This window comes from Pseudorca crassidens, chromosome 14 (genome assembly GCF_039906515.1).
Source record: "Pseudorca crassidens isolate mPseCra1 chromosome 14, mPseCra1.hap1, whole genome shotgun sequence".
Lineage (NCBI taxonomy): Eukaryota > Metazoa > Chordata > Mammalia > Artiodactyla > Delphinidae > Pseudorca > Pseudorca crassidens.
The window spans coordinates 76,358,629-76,367,333 of record NC_090309.1 but is presented as its reverse complement, the minus strand read 5'-3'; the positions used below and the strand labels follow the sequence as shown (position 1 = coordinate 76,367,333).

At 39.3% G+C, this 8,705-nt stretch overlaps 1 long non-coding RNA gene across 1 annotated transcript in view; it reads left to right on the top strand.

Annotated features, from left to right (window-relative positions):
• The first annotated feature begins 715 nt into the window (after nucleotides 1-715).
• LOC137205711 (uncharacterized) overlaps nucleotides 716-8,705 on the top strand; it is a 28,552-nt gene continuing 20,562 nt past the window's right edge. Inside the window, exon 1 of the long non-coding RNA XR_010934269.1 lies at nucleotides 716-943. This is a non-coding gene — a long non-coding RNA (uncharacterized lncRNA). The remainder of the gene's footprint in view (nucleotides 944-8,705) is intronic.

Below are 8,705 nucleotides of genomic sequence, written 5' to 3'. Positions count from 1 at the left end.
TGCTATACATAGGTGGATATTCAGGATTTTTTACATGTTCTCATATAAAACTCGTTTCCTCAATGTCCTAGGAGCAGGAAATGTGAGAATAACAGTCCTGGGGGTATCTGGAAAGGAAAGGATGGGGGAGAAAAGAGCTGAGAGGAGAAAAGGGAAGGTAGGAATGGGAAAAAAGAATGTGAGGAAAACGTGGCTGGAATTGCAGGAAGAAGGCCCAGCAGCACTGAATGTTGATCACATCTTTGTTAGTTCTAGAATCATCTTTATCTTACTTGCTACTCTGTATACTTTGTTGGACTCAAAGTACACATTTCATATGATGGAAAGTTCCCTTGTTTACTTATTCTTCCTGATCCAGCTTTAAAAGGCTGTCTAACCATCTCAATATGTTTCTTATAGCTGATATACTCGTGAGCTAAGGAGCGGGAGAAAGCAGCGTCAGGGTGGCTTCCTAAATCCAGTTCATGCGAAAGAAACCTTTCCTAATGTTAAATCAAGTGGAACCCTCTCAGTAGGAGAAAAATAGGTGATGTTGCAATGACAAGACTCACCTTTCAACCTCATGATTGATAACGTCTGGGGGAAAGAACGATATTCTGTTCAAAAGTCAGGTCAAAAGCTTATCCACACATTGATTTCTCAATACAGGATCCGTAATGTCAAATAAAACAAAATCCCTTGTCCCAAATGAAGTCATTAGCAAATATCTCTTTGCTCTCCTGGGAATTCTGTTCTCTCACAACATCTTTCTGAATTATCACTTTGCATTGAGTTTAGAGTTTAATCTTTCAAATGAAGTACATGACCACAGAAGAAGCCAGTGGTTCTGAGGGCAGAAGGGAAGGCTGGTACTAACCTGGTGCCTGGGAGAAACATTAAGATCAAGAGCACAGCTATGGGAGCCAGACTGCTTCGATCTGAAATTGGTTCTGCCACAAGCTATGTAAGTTACACAACCTTTCTATACCTCATATGTGAAAGTGAAGTGAAGTAGTTTTATTTCATAGGAATAAATAAGTTAATACAGGTGATGCACTTAAAACAGCACCTGAATATAGCAGGCATTCATTAAGTCCTAGGTATTAATAGGATATAAAAAAAGAAATATTCATTTGCTAAATTCTCAATTTATTTTGGTAGGTTTTTTCCTCATTTTAATAAGGGCCAGTGGTTTTAAGAATCTTGGAATGATAGATCTGAAAGGAATGTTTATTTTACAGAAATGTAAAAAGCCCAGAGCACCGAGCTCTTCAAGGCCACACAGCTACCTAGCGGTATATTCAGGACTAGAAACCAGACTTCCTGATCCTAAACCATTCTCCACTGTACACACTCTTTCTCTGGAGGAGGATGTCCAGGACCAAGAAGGTTCTATCAGAACAATAACAGCCAGAAATGCCGTACCTCCTTCAAGGGCTCCCTTGTCAATATAATGACAGTCTTAAGCTGGTTCATTCATTCTTTCATTCACTCACTCACTTACGCATCGCTGAGGTAAGCTATTCATGGAAGGTACAGAAAAGTAAAACACGGTCTTTGTCCTTAAAAGACTTCAATTGAAATTGGAGCAATAAAATAGGCAGAAATAAAATGATACAATAATACTAACATTTATATAATATGAAAAGTATTAGAGAGGTTAGTCATCTTTGGTTATATAACCAATCAGAAGTCCAGTAAAAGAGTTTATGTAAGTTAGTACATTTATGAATGACTAAAATAAATGAAGCCAAGCAGGCCTACTATGAGGTGGGCTGTGTTTAATGTTTGCTGTAGCTGTAGGTGCCAGAGGCTTCAAATCTCTCTAGTGCCTTTGTTTCTGTCTCCCCTCCTGTCCAGGGGATACCCTAATGAGTCCTCCTTAGGTAGAGTCTGTATTTTGCAGCCGTTTCAGCTGTAATCCACTGCTATATTAGAGCCCTGTTTGTGTGGTGGTGAGGTGTCTGGGCGGGAAAGCATTCTATAGTTTTATAGTTAAATCTCAGTGTTTTAGTGTGCTTGGGTCCCTGGTATGCGACCTTCACAAGTGTTTCATAGACCCCCACCCTGTTAGGGGCTGGAGGCAGGGCGGTGTACTTCTCCCAAGCTAAATAAGGCTCTGGAAAAATCTTTCCCCTGGAGAGTAGGGCTTTGTTATAGAAAACACTCTAGATTTATTTCAAAAGAAGAAAACTTCTCCACCACCTGTCAGAGCTATGAGGTTATCTTTCTTGGTTCTTCACTGTGAGGACCTGGTGGGTTTCCTGGAGGTAAAGCCCATGAAAGCGTGAGTGACACCTAAGGTCACAGACTCCAGGACTCTCTCACTCTCATACTAGTCCACACTCAGCTCCAGCAATTTGTCAAAATTATCGCAAAACTGTTCCTATCAATGTAGGGCTCCAGTGATTTCCACTCCAGGTAAGCAGACCTCAATGACTCTCTGACTCTACTGTCTCCAGATTTTGGGGTGGTTGTTTGCCCTGCTACCTCAGCTTCATGAGTCCAAGAAAAGTCACTGATTGTTAGGGTTCTTTCCCCCACTTTTTTTGGGTAAGATTGTGAGTGTTTTACGTGTAGGGCTGAAACCTAAAGATCCAACTTCATTTTTTACATTTGGATATGCTGTTACACCAGCACTATTTGTTGAAAAGACTATTCTTTCCTCATTGAATCTTTTGGCATCCTCGTCACAAATCCTTTGACCATAAATGTGGGAGTTTATTTCTGGACTTTCAATTCTGTTCTTAATCGATCCATATGTCTACTTTTATGCCCATATGACACTGTCTTGATTACAGTAGCTTTGTAGTAAGTTTTCAAATTGGGAAGTGTGAGTCCTCCAAATCCATTCTTCTTTTTCAAGATTGTTTTGGTTATTCCAGCTCTCTTGCATTTCCATATGAATTTTAGAATTAGCTTGTCATTTTGTGCAAAGAACCCACCTGGGATTTTGAAATAAATTGCACTGAATCTTTAGATCAATTTGGAAAGTTTTGCTATCTTAACAATATTGTCTTCTGGTTCTTAAATATGGGATGTCTTTCCATTTATGTAGGTCTTCCTTCTCTCAATGATTTTAGGTGTACAAATATTACACTTTTGTTACATTTATTCCTGAATATTTTATTCTTTTAATGCTATTATAATTGGAATTGTTTTTTCTAAGTTTCATTTTTGGATTGTTCATTGCTAGAGTATTAAGATAATTGACTTTTGCATGTTGACTTCATATCCTGCAAACCTTGCTGACCTTGTTCATTAGTTCTTATGATGTTGGAGTATTTCTTTTAGGATGATCAATTATAATTTCTCTATAGTCCAGTGAAACTGGGATTAAACATGCCCATAAGACTTATCAATTAGAACCACTGTTATACTAAGAAAGCACACTCTTAATAAGATGGTGATGATAAACAGTAGTTAGAATGAGTCATGCAGTCCAGAGGGCTTGTATTTATTATGGGCCTGATATGAGCATGTTTACAGGCTGAAGAGAAGGAGCAAGTGGGAAGAGTTTATTTGGAAAAAGAAGGAGATGACTGACACAGAGAGTGTCAAAGAAGTCAGTAGGGGGTGGACTTAAGGTTGACCTTGTTTTCTTAGACTTTGAGATATGATATGAATGAGAATATCGGCTACAATTTACATTAAAACTGCTGAATAAAAGCAAGACACTGACAGAGAGTATGCTTGATGATTTCAATTGCTCCATGACATAGGTGCTCAGGTGATCTCCTGGGGGAATGATCTGAGGGAGAATGGCAAAGGTCTGGGACAACTGTTCAGGAGCTTGGAGAGCAGTCTGACCAAGGGCAGATGAAAGGGTTAATAGGTGTTAAGGGACCAACTGAGGCTAAATTACAAAAATGGTTGTCAGGTTGATTTGTAGGATTTCTCTAGTCATGTGTGTACAGGAATAAAGATAATAGTAAGCAGTAATGTTGTACTGATCTTGGGCTGGAGATTTACTGTCCAGGTGCTGTTGTGGTGAAGGTATGCTAACAAAAACACATCAAAGATACTGGTAAAAAAAATAACTAAGACAACCAATCATGTTATAACAGTTTACGTTGGCAAGGAAGCCTTAGAGAGTCCTCACAGACTGGGAAAAAAATTATGGGGTCAAAGACCTGGAGGTCTCTCTGAAATTGAAAGTAGGTACAGTGGGAGTGAAGGCACAGGAGAAGTAAGAGGATAAGACGTTAAGACTCATAGAGGGATAGTGCAGAGCAGAATTTTGGATGTGGTGCAGTTCCAGGTAATGATAAGATTCTAGATGTGACTTGGCTAAAGTCGAGTGGATGTGAAAGCCACTGGAATTAAGAAAGTCCGAGTGTACATTTCTGGATGGCTCATCTACATGACCTTGGTGTCACCCAGAATTATGACAGTAACTGGGGTAGAAAGAAAGATCCAGGTCCTGTATTTGCCAGTTAACGAAGGGGAGTATCTGGGAAGTTGGTAGATGACAGTAATAAAGTGAGGCAGAGGTTGGTAAACCCATCTTACCTTAGGGAATCAAGAGCTTGCGCTGAACATACCCGAGGGTTACAACGCTCTCCGAAATCATAGTGGCTCATTCTGGGATGGTTCTTAAGGTGGGGAAGCATCCTGAGGGAATATTTGGGATGAAGCAGGGAGGCAGCCCATATCTGTATTAGAAAACTCAGCCTGGTTGTTCCAATACAACCATCAGGAGGTGTTATTTCCCACTGTTCTTCTCTTCCCAGTGAGAACTGCTGCTTTAAGGATGGCTACAGAAATCTAGGAAGAATTCCTGAGGAGCATATGGCTTCTATCCTATTCATACTCCTGTGCTTGCTACTTATGACTATATATAGACATGAATCTAGATTTCTGACAGATCTTTCCAAGGAAAAACACACATATTTTTCATAATTTTGTTTCTTTTGATATGAAATAGTATAAATGCATACAGTCATTTTTATAACAGGTGTTATTTACAGTGAAATGAACAGACCTTAAATGCACAGTTTGGTGAGTTTTGACAAATGCATAAGCCCTCACCTTTATCAGGCTATAGAATATTTCCATTACTCTAGAAAGTTCCCCGGTGACCCTTCCCACTCAATTCCTGCCCTACCTGATGCAACACAGTGCTGATTTCTATCATCATAGATTAGTTTGTCTATTTTAGAACTTCATTTTAATGGAAACACAGTTGGTATTCTTTTGTGTCTGGCTTCTCTTGCTCATCATAACAAGGTTTAAAGTTAGAATTTGGGTATTAAAGCAAGTCATTCTAATAGAAAATTCTCATGATTACCAAAGGTGACTGAATTCAGACCAGAATGAAGGCAGATGTGTAAAAGAATCGTGGTGTATTTCCACCTCCTGGATAGTTTGCCAAGAAAGCCAAGACATATTTAGTTATGCACTGCAGGAACTATCCTGTGGACAAAGCTCACTTGGCTTTGTGTCCCCATCACCCCTTCCCCTTCCTGAACTCTTTACTGTCTCTGAAATAAATCAGTGAGGAAAGGGTTCCTTTCCATACCTTAAAGAGGGATAGAAAACCTGCTCTGTACTTGGTAGGATGATCCTGCTCCTGCCTCAGGGCTTAAAAAGAAAACCCTGAAATATGTTCTCCAAGTTAAAAATGAAATTTCAGCTTAAGCATGAAATCCTGGAATAGATTTCTTAATATCTGTTTCAACAGAAACCACAGTCTGAGTTAAGTATATTTTCCTTCCTCAAAATTGTGCCTAGGTATGTGGAGGGTCTGTGGACTGAATGTTTGTGTCTCTCCAAATTCATAAGTTGGAGCCCTAACACCCCAATTCAACGGTATTTGGAGGTGAGGCTTTTTGAAGGTAATTAGCCTTAGATGAGGTCAGGAGGGTGGGGCCCCCATGATGGGATTAGTGACCTTATAAGAAGAGATACCAAAGAGCACCTCCTTCCCCTGGACACACAAAGAAGAGGTCATGTGAGCACACAGTGAGATGCTGGCTGCCTACAAGCCAGGAGAAGAGGCTTTATAATGAAGCTACCTTGCTGGCACCTTTATCTGGGGCTTTCCAGGCTCCAGAACTGTGAGAAATAAATTTGTTTAAACCACCCAGTCTATGGTATTTTTTTATGGCAGCCCAAGATGATTAAAACAGGAGGTAATATTTATTAAGTACTAACTATATGCTAGGCATTGTGTCACATTTACTCTTTGAAACAAAACTAGGAGGTATGCATTAGTATCTCCACTTTTCCAGGGAGGAAAAGAAAACTCAGCATCACACAGCTACTAAGTGATGGTAGATATTATGAAATTGCCCCCTACTCCAAGGATGCTGCATCAATTTATTCTCTCATTAACAATCCCCATATACCTACCAACCTTGATAAACAACCACCAAGCCTTTAAAATCCTTGATAGCTCTGTCTTACTAGGTCTTGATCTCATTACTTCCTTTTTTGAGCTAATGGTTGAAAACGGGGATAGCTTCTAAAACTGCTAAAATATTGGCTTTGATGCTTCCTTATCAACATATACACTCTACATGAAGATTCTTGGGGAAACAGAAGGTTGCTGGGTACTGGTACAGACGGGTAACAGTGCCTTGGAAAGCAAAGATATGAAAAACAACATTTAGGAGACAGCTGCAGAGAGGAAGACTCTAGTTTTACCCTGTTTTATTGTCTACCTTATTCTAAGGGGAGCTGAAAATTGCTTTGGAATTTAGTTATGTGTTATGTGTCCCTAATACACTGTAAATTTTGACTGAAGTCTGCATACTGGGTGAGAAACAGCGTACTTAGAGCCCCACAAAATAGGGGCCTCAAAACACACACAAAAAACAAAAATACAGCTGAAGGAAAGCTGAAGCTAGGACCCCCCTGCCGCAAATCATCCTTTCCCTCTTGCTTTCCCAGTAAGGAAAGTAGTAGTATCAGCCTGAGGCAGTGAGTACCATCATAATGCTGAAGGCTGTCTTGGATGGGTAGCTTCCACTAAGATAGATAAAATATCAAGTTTACACAACTGGGAAGTGGCCAAGCCAGTATCTGAACCTGGTCTTCTTTTTTTTACCCCAATTTTCTTGAGTCATAACTGACAAATAAAATTGTAAGATATTTAAAGTGTACAACATGATGATTTGATACAGGTATACATTGTAAAAGGATTTCACCATAGTTAATTAACACATCCATCACCTCACATATTTTTATATGTTAAAATCTATCTATCTATCTATCTATCTGTCTATCTATCTATCTATCTATCTATCTATCTATCTATCTATATCTGGTGAGAACATTTAAATTCTCTCTTAGCAAATTTTAATTATACAGTATAGTGTTGTCAACTACAGTCACCATGTTGTACATTAATTAGATCCTTATTCATTTTATAGCTGAAAGTTTGTACCCTTGTACCAATGTCTGTTTATCCCCCCACCCCAACCCCAGCCCCTGGTAACCCCTTTTCTACTTTCTTTTTCTATGAATTTGAGTTTTTTTTAAGATTCCATTTGTGATGCCATGCAGTATTTGTCTTTCTCTAACTTATTTCACTTAGTATTATGCCCTCAAGTTCCATTTATGTTGCTACAAAAGGCAGGATTTCCCTTTTTCATGGCGGGATAATATTCCAGTTCATATATATATCCCACACCTTCTTTATCCATTCATCTGCTGATGAACACTTAGGCTGTTTCCATATATTTGCTACTGTGAATAATGCTGCAAAGAACATGGGGGTACAGATATCTCTTTGATATCCTATTTCCATTTTCTTTGGATACATTCCCAGAAGTAGGATTGCTGGATCACATGGTAGTTCTATTTTTAATTTTTGAAGAACCCCCATACTGCCCAAGGCAATCTACAGATTCAGTGCAATCCCTATCAATTTACCAATGACATTTCTCACAGAACTAGAAAAAAAATTCTAAAATTTGTATGGAAACACAAAAGACCTCAAATAACCAAAACAATCTTGAGAAAGAAGAATGGAGCTGGAGGAATCATGCCCTCTGGCTTCAGACTATACTATAAAGCTACTGTAATCAAACCAGTATGGTACCAGCACAAAACCAGTTCACACAGATCCATGATCAAGATAGAAAGCCCATGGGGCTTCCCTGGTGGCACAGTGGTTGAGAGTCCGCCTGCTGATGCAGGGGACACGGGTTCATGCCCCAGTCCGGGAAGATCCCACATACCGCGGAGTGGCTGGGCCCGTGAGCCATGGCCGCTGAGCCTGCGCATCCAGAGCCTGTGCTGCGCCACGGGAGACGCCACAACAGTGAGAGGCCCGCGTACCGCAAAAAAAAAAAAAAAAAAAAAAAGATAGCCCAGAAATAAACCCACACACTTATGGTCAATTAATTTATGACAAAGGAGGCTAGAATATACAATGGAGAAAAGACAGTCTGTCCAATAAGTGATGCTGGGAAAACTGGACAGTTACCTGTAAAAGAAAGAAATTAGAAAAATTTCTAATACCACGTACAAAAATAAACTCAAAATGGATTAAATACCTAAATGTAAGACCGAATACTATAAAACTCCTAGAGGAAAATGTAGGCAGAACACTCTTTGACATAAATCGCAGGAATATTTTCTTGTATCTGCCTCTTAGAGTAACGGAAACAAAAGCAAAAATAAACAAATAGGACCTATTTAAACTTTAAAGCTTTTGCACAGCAAAGGAAATCATTAACAAAATGAAAAAACAACCTATGGAATGGGAGAAAATATTT